The sequence below is a fragment of the Cyanistes caeruleus genome, chromosome 3 (genome assembly GCF_971803275.1).
Source record: "Cyanistes caeruleus chromosome 3, bCyaCae1.hap1.1, whole genome shotgun sequence".
NCBI classification, from domain to species: domain Eukaryota; kingdom Metazoa; phylum Chordata; class Aves; order Passeriformes; family Paridae; genus Cyanistes; species Cyanistes caeruleus.
In genome coordinates this window covers 32,166,814-32,175,149 of record NC_141703.1, presented here as the reverse complement: position 1 = coordinate 32,175,149, position 8,336 = coordinate 32,166,814, and the positions used below count along the sequence as shown (strand labels likewise).

At 38.8% G+C, this 8,336-nt stretch overlaps 1 long non-coding RNA gene across 1 annotated transcript; it reads right to left on the bottom strand.

Annotated features, from left to right (window-relative positions):
* Nucleotides 1-4,561: 4,561 nt before the first annotated feature.
* LOC147654058 (uncharacterized) lies at nucleotides 4,562-8,034 on the bottom strand. The gene is made up of 2 exons (XR_015284393.1): nucleotides 7,943-8,034; nucleotides 4,562-7,851 (listed from the first exon to the last, which is right to left on the bottom strand). It is a non-coding gene; the product is annotated as an uncharacterized LOC147654058 (long non-coding RNA).
* Nucleotides 8,035-8,336: the final 302 nt, after the last annotated feature.

Below are 8,336 nucleotides of genomic sequence, written 5' to 3'. Positions count from 1 at the left end.
TGGAAGGAGAGTTTCCAAAGTGGGTTGAACAGTCTTGAGGCAGAAGCCCAGAATCCGCTGTTCTAGGGAGTGAGATTTACAGCTTTGCTGTTGCCACCAATGGTTACTGCACCAAAGCCATGTCGAACGGGCTTCACTCGGCCTCTGTTGTGCATGCTGGGTCAACCAACAACTTTATTTTCTTCATTTCAAAGTGAATAAGGCTCAAACATAATGAGGTGTGCATTCCCTGAACCAGTGGAAAGGGAGTTTAGCATCACATTTGTTTTTCTTCCTGTTTGTAAGTAGCTTGTGTGAGATGTACTCTGAGAATTCTTCCCAAAGTAGAAAAAGCAAGTATTTTTTATTCAGTGGTGGCCTTCCATGTTCAGATGCTTTCAATTCTGAAGCTAAAATATCTCCCTTACTGTTAGCATTGTCTTACAAGCTATAAAATAACCCTTTGTATCTATATTTTCACGCTGAATCATTTTGTTAGATCCATAACGTCAAGAGTACTTGTTAAGCGTCCTGTGATTCATTAGCACTGAAGTATAGAATTGTTTGGGTTGGAAGGGCTAAAGATGATTTAGTTCCAATCCCCCTGCCATGTGTGGGGACACCTTCCACTAGATCAGGTTGTTCAGAGCCCCATCCAGTCTGGCCCTGAAGACTTCCAGGGATGGAGCATCCACAACTTCCCTTGACAACCTGTTCTAGTACCTCACCTCTGTCATAGTTTGAATTTTTTTCCTAATATCTAATCTAGATGAATTCCCTTTTAGTTAGAATCTATTTATCTGTGTCAGGTAACTGCATCCTCTTGTAAAAAGTCCCTCTCCATCTTCTTATACGTTCTCTTTATGTACTGGAAGGTTGCAATTAGGTCATCCCAAAGCTTTCCTTTGTCTGGACTGAACAAACCCAATTGTCTCAGCCTTTCCTCATAGGAGAAGTGCCCCACCCCTCTAATCATCTTGGTGCCCCTCCCCTGGATTTGCTCCAACAGGTCCATCTCCTTCCTGTTCTGGGGACCCCAGGGGAGGATGCACCACTCCATGTGGGGTCTCACCTCACCCTGCTGGCCATGCTGCTTTTGATGCAGCCCAGGATACAATTGGCTTTCTGGGCTCCACGTGCACACTGCTGGGTCATGTCCAGCCTCGCATCCACCACCACTGCCTTGTATTGCAGCCTTAATACAAAAAGGATGATCCTTGTTTAAAATTCTACTTACATTTGGATAAAAGATTCCAATAATTCCAGAAATAAAGTATTAACTTAGCAGCTTTTCTGTTTGTTTGTTGCCCACTTAACATTAGCAGATATATTCTTCATGGAACTCCAACCTAAAGACGTCTTGGTCTAATAAACTTTTGTAGGGCAATATGCTCAATGTACTGAAACAGATCTTGCCTTCATTCCCATTAAATCACATGAATGGGATATATCTTAGGCAATACTACCTACCCAAAAGTTAGATGTCTTGCTATCTATGGGCTATTTGTTCATACTTATTAGGTACTTCTGGAGGGTGATTCATTTATACTATTTTAGTCTATTTCAGCCTCTGGAATTTCTTTTAGTCTATGGACTTGCTTTTGCTGTCCTCACTGATTATTAAAGTAGACCATGGTAACTAGCTCAGACTTACACATTAAATCTCTGATGCTTACATCAGCAAGGAGGAATCCCAACCAGAGGCATTCTGACTCATGGTGTCATCCAGAAATTGCATGGTCTTTATAAAAACACACCACGTTCTAAGTTTGCAGTTCAGGGAAGTCCTAACATTCCAGCATGGGCTTTTCCTAGCATGTTTTTCTGTATTATATTGAGTGGGCCTTCAAGAGAGCTGGAGAGGAAAAAAAAAAGGAAAAGATAAACTACTATTTCTGTTACTTTAATAACCCTAAATGCAAAACGTTATCTCTTTCTAGCAACAAAAACTCCACCAGCAGCCCTACTGAAACCATATGCCCTCCATTTGATTTACCATCAACTACTGCCTGGCTGCACACAGAGCCTCTCTGCTTAATAGTGGCTCTAGGCAAGTGCATGCATAATATTCAAAGCAGTTTTGTTCTTTTATTAAAGTTGTGATAAGGAGGCAAAGCATTTTAATGGGAATAATCAATTATATAGTGATATTCATATACAACAAAGTGTTTTTAATACAAGTACTTTTAATGTGCTGCTTTTGTGACGGGGGAATTACTTTTGTGATACTTTCAGAAGTATGTCTCCTATTGGTGCCAGGCAGACAGAGCCACATGAGGAGACTCCTGAACTCCATTTACTCCTCATTCACAAGAAGGCATTTTTCACTGCAGAGACCACATGATTTTACCACTCTGCTGAATAAGAGAATTTCAACATTAAGATGTGTCTAAGTTTTTTTGCAAGAGAAGAAAAAAAAAATGGAGTGCATTATTGGTCCGAATAAAAGCTGATTGTGAAACTTCAACACTTAAAAGATTAAATTTGATTCTTTCCTGTTATGTTTGCCTGATGGTTTTTCTGATCTCTGGTTGCTATTATCATCTCTCTACCAATACGAAAGCTAAGTTTATTTTATCCTGCCATTGGCATTTTTGATGATGGATGTCAAAAGTTATAAACACAGAGTGGCCACACGTGATGTTTTGCCCAGTTCTGAAAATTTTCACAAATCTATTAATTAAAGAAAACTCTATTGTATTCAATTTTTTTATTTTATTTTTTTTTTTTATCTCATGGGTATGGATCTATTTAAGTAATGAGATGGAAATCAGATACTTATTCCATCTATACTGTAGATTGTCATTTAGAAGTGATGCCCTCTTCCACCCATTGCTAATTTGCTGTAAGTCCCATGCCAGTTGCTATGGTTATAGGTTGAGCTGTGTCTGTCTCCCAGGTGTTTCTGGGAGCACAGTCCTCAAGGATGGTGAAGGCTGAGCTTGCTGAGCTTTCTCCCTGACCCTCTGTATCCAGCCTCTGCAAATGCAGTGTACGTTCCAGTCCCTCGCAGCAAGTTGCAATGTGCACTTCAGATGAGAGCCCAGACATCTTCCTGTCTCAGCACTGACCATGGGATTCTATCAAGATGAGATCCCTAACTATAATCAGGAGATATATTTGGGCAGTGTTCAGGCCTCAGATGCTGCTCCTCTGCTATTCCTCCCCTTCTCTTTCTTTTGCTGGGCTCAAGAAATTACCCGATGGGGGTCACGGAGGAACAGAGAGCTAAGAAGTGTGGAGAATAAATGAAATTGTACTTGAGAATCAAACCCCAACAGAGCATGCCCAGGTGTGGGCAGGCATACAATACTCTGATCTTTAAATCCAGAGCAATGTGGTTCATGAATCTTGATGCTAGAACCATCAAAATAACATGAAATATTGTGAAATTTGCAGTAGGATTAATCTGAGGATTAAGCGTAGGTGTCTACACAAGACCTGGGTGTTCCCATTATGTCAAATGAGATCTAGTCAACTCAGTTAATGTAGCCTTTGTATGGAAAGCTGGGGGTCCTTCTCTTGGGTGGAATCTGACCTGAAAGTTTCAGCCCGATTCCCATACACAAGCATTCCGAGCCATTGGAATTCTCCAAGGTGTCCCCCTGGAACTCCAGTTAACTCTCCAGTGGAGTGTGGGTGTCATGTGGGTCCTGTGTGGTAACTGGCAACGCTATGCAGTGTCCCAGCTACCTCAGGGCACCCAAAATGGACCAGATGTTGGCAGCCAAGTTGGGCCCAGCGCTGCCCGCTGTGTTTTACATGGCTGGCTATTTCAGGGAGATCCAAGACATGAGAGAGGCCCCACATCTCCTCACCCGATGCACAAGAGGGTTGAGCATTCACAGAACTCAGCTCTTAATATCCTTTAGCCAGTGCATATTTAATGTAAAAGGCAAAACCACTCCAGGAACAGGGACCAAACCCAGCATCTAACTTTCCCATGTAAGTGGAGCTTAATGCATCCAAACTCAGGATCATTTACCCCATGCTTTTAGTTGCTTCTCTTTAACTTCTCTAAGCAGACAGGTAAAGTAATGCACAGAGACATAAATCAGATAGTAAGATACAAATCAATACTTATTATGGAGTGCCTCTTAGATTCATCACGCCTTCTCAGAAACTACTTAGCTAAAACTTATATTTTGTTGCTGATTCCAGAAAAGCCAACACATTTCAGACAACATTTCTTGCTCTCCCTTAAATCACTAGCACTATTTCAGAAGAGTAGTTTTTTCCCCCACATGTTCAGAAACAAAAAAAGTTCAGGAAGAAACCCTCTTTTTTCTAGTTAAAGAATACAAAATGCAGTCTGCAAAGTCGCATGGATTTCAATGGAAAAAGCTCAAAAATATAGACACCAGCTTTGAATTTTCAATATACCCTTTTTCATATGAACCTCAATGTTTAATCATACCTAAAAATATTCAAAATATCAGAGCTAAATTATTTACTCACATTGAATACAGTGCATTAGACTTTAATATATTTTTTTTTTGTTTTATTTATTAAAAAAAATGAAATCACTGAATTGGATAATGTTCATCTGGATCAATTTGAAAACATTGCTGAAAATTATTCACGTAGCTCTATCAAAAACATATGTTTTCATTGTGTTTTTCACAAAAGCAGTTACTATTTTTTTCTTTTTTCATTTCCTGGCAACAGAGTCATGGATCTATAATTAAAAACCCACTTAGGCAATTTTCAAAGGATTATTACAATCTTGTCATGTGAGGGGTTGACCAAGTCAATTTATCGGTTATTGTTTTTCCTCATTTCTAGATTCTACAATGATGGTCTGAAAATGTTTAGAGCCATAAATGAGGGGGTTTTTTTGGGGTTGGACACAAAGCATGCAACTAATATGCTCTTTTTCTCTCTTTTTAGGAATGCAGTTGAAGAAAACAAAAAGTTATATGCAATTTATGACACAAGGTGAGCTACTAAAAGTACTTTAAGCATGTGATTATTACCTGTAATAGAATGTAAATCCTTCAAAATGTTTAAAATTATCATTAATACTTTTTTCCTGAGCCACAAAGTAATCTTTAAGGCAAAATGAAAAATATTTTAACCCATCACACACAATTCTATATACTTAATAATGATTTCCCTTTATATATAGTGATTTCCCCTTCTGTGTACACTGCATATGACAAAGAAATACCGTTACACAACCAGCTTAATTTACATGTTATTTCACAGATGGAATATGGCCCACAACCCTGATCTGTGTATTATGAGCTTAACTGTGTCTGCTTCTGATGCCAGTGTTTGGGGAATGAGAGCAAAGGGCTAGCTGGCACAGCCTTGGGAAAAGAGGATGCATTTAGAAAGCCCAGCAGAGCGCTGTGCCTTGGCAGTGGAAGGCTGTGGGTGCCGCCTCTGTATGAACACACCTCCACGTTCTGCAGCCTTTCCTTTCCCCCCATCCTTCAGGGACTGGTTCCTGCTAAGGACACTCCTCAGCGTAAGCAAAAAAGGGATTTGTGTCCTTCTCCAAGGATAAGAGCAAGACATACATTATATTTTCACTTTATTCTACCCATAGCTTTTTCTCTATTGCCCTGGATTTTCACTTCCACAATTGTGTCTAGAAAATGAAAAAATTTCGCTTCACATCCTTCTCATTGCTTATCCTGTTTTATATGAAAGTGTTTGCACTTCCCTCCCTTTGGTGGCTTTTTCCTTGTCTTTCCTCTTTTCTTTAAAATTCAAAGGGACATTTGGATGAAAATGCCAGGAACCAACATCTTGGTGTTTTAGCTACTCCTAATACAGATGCATCAGTTTGGATCCTGGCTTGGTCTTCCTTTAAACATACACAATATTAAATATAAGCAATTCAAACAACTCATGCTTGTCTTCTTCACTCTGTATAATCTCCTGCAAAAGGAGGCTGGAATCTTAATTTAGAATTCTGGCTGCTGTTAGTAAAAAAATTGCATAACCAATAATTATCACAAATAAGATTCATAAAGGTATTGATAAATATGAAAACATAAATATATGGGCTGTATCCATCTGATGTAGCCTAATAGAAAAAAAGGTAACTGCTGCATACTGTTTTGTTAAGAATAATGTGCTCCTTAGAAAGGGATTTAGATGAATCCACTCAAATAGAAATTTAACAAAGAAGTCCTGTATAAAATAGCACTTCCTCAACTGCAGTTACAGGAAAAAAATAAAAAATGTCGTAACTCAGTTACTTGTCTGGTTTTCCCAAAAGACTCTGTTTTCATCCAGACAGAAACCTAAAAGAATAGTATTTCTAATGCACCACAGGCTTCTCTAATGTATTTGTGTTATTTCAGTGCATAATCATTAATCTTTATGATGAAAAAATGTGCGTTATAAAGAGCCATGATTGTTTCTTCCTCTGCCAAAGTGTCAATGGGTTTTTATTTTGACGTGTCTGACTCACTATGTGAATAATCCAGAGGTTTTGCCGCATAAGGAATGCAATGTTGCAGGAATACTCTTTTAAATTCATTCAGATAATTCAAATTTTTGTTAAATGTTCTTGAATATGAAGAAAAAATACCCATCCGAAATTTAAACAGCTGTTCAAGACAATTTGGGTCAAGCCTCTTATTAAAGGCAAATTTTCCCCATTACTCATATGAATTAATAACTTATTCTTTATGTGGCCCACTGAAACATTCAGATCTCCACTACATCAGAACTGTTGACATAACACCATTAATATTTCTGTATAATTAAATGTAAACCAGCAAATTATGCAACCAAAGCAAATGGACTCATGCAATGCTGCTTTCAATCTGTCTGACAGAAATGGGGACAATGAGTATAAACTCACTGTCAGTTGAATAAACTGTTGAGTTTACATCAGCAAATATTACACACAATTCCTGATAAATACATAGAGTAAATAAACATAATCTTGTTCTCCTCACATAGTATGTCCAACAACCACTGCTCATTATCTGTCACTAAAGCTCTGCTTCTACTGAGATACTGTAGGGCAGAAAATAAGAAAGTTGAGCTTTCTGAAGGAAATATTAATTTTCTATTTGATGGTATTTTGACAGAAATGATCCTCAAATTTTGATTCCATAAAGTGAACAAGATGTCTGATTTAACAAAAAACAAAAAAAAACAACAAAAAAAACCCCAAAAACCAAAAAGAGTTTAACATTTTCTTGTGTATTTTTTTTCCCAGCCAGTTTTATTAATTACACCTTCTCAGCAGGTTAAACCAGCAGGCTATTAAAATTGCTGCAAGGCAGAGTAGGTAAGCAGCAGCATGGGTCTCAGCCTAGTAAGATTAATGTCCTGTGTTCCTCAGAAGACAACATTTCAGCCATAACAGTAATTCTTCCCACTTTCTTTTAGTTTCAGTCTCTCTCTCTCTTTTGTATCTCTGAACCCTTTGCGATTGCAGTTTGCTTCAGGATAAGACTGGATCTTTGTCAAAATCAGTTAAATGACAAGCCAGAAAAGAAAATGAAAAAGAAAATATTTGATAAGTGATTCTGACCTCAGTCTGTAAGTGGAGTTAAGCTCATTTTGTCAGGTAAACCCCCAGAACCACTTTCCAGCACAGGAGTTCAGTGATGTATTGCGTGGTGTGATCAAACACTTCGTCCCTGATTCCCAAGCCAGGCTTTCTCCTACATCTGGTGACTGATAGTGGTAGTACTGCAAATGCATCAGTTGTGAGCAGACCTCTCCTCTTCTCTAGCCTTCCTGTCATTGCCTCCTCTGCTGTATCTCCATTAGTACTGACAATGATGAAGGAAACTGGAATTTGTTCCAAAATTTTGAGTCGCTTCTCATTCCAATCCCACTGCTTTCAACCACTTCTGTCCTTTGACAAGGGCTGAGTGTGCTCTGTTCCAGCTCCTTCTGAAATGAGATGATGGATGCATCTACATAGCATTTTACTGCAGACCAGGACTGTGCTTGCAAAGTGAATCACTTGATCATTTCCACTTACTGTGCGTGCTGTGTTTCACATCTCAGAGCAGTCTCAGACCACATGAACACGACTCATTTCAAACTAAGCTGAAAAATGCACCCCAGCAGCACATTGCTTTAACTGCTAATGAGCATTTAGTTTAGTGGACCAGATTTCCCCACTTTTCCTAATGGGGTTGAAAAAAAAAAAAAAAAAAATCAAACCCAAAACAACAAAAGAGTGTGCACGGATATCAGATCCTCAGCAACAAGAGTTATGCTCTGGAGACAAGCCCCTGTACCTGCTAACCCAGACTTAGTTGATGAATCCATTATAATCCAATTCCCCATATGATTTCTTTCAGGTGTAGGCTTGGCAGTTGTATTCTTCCACACTTACTTGCTTTGGAGCAAGGACAGTCCTTTTGCTCCTG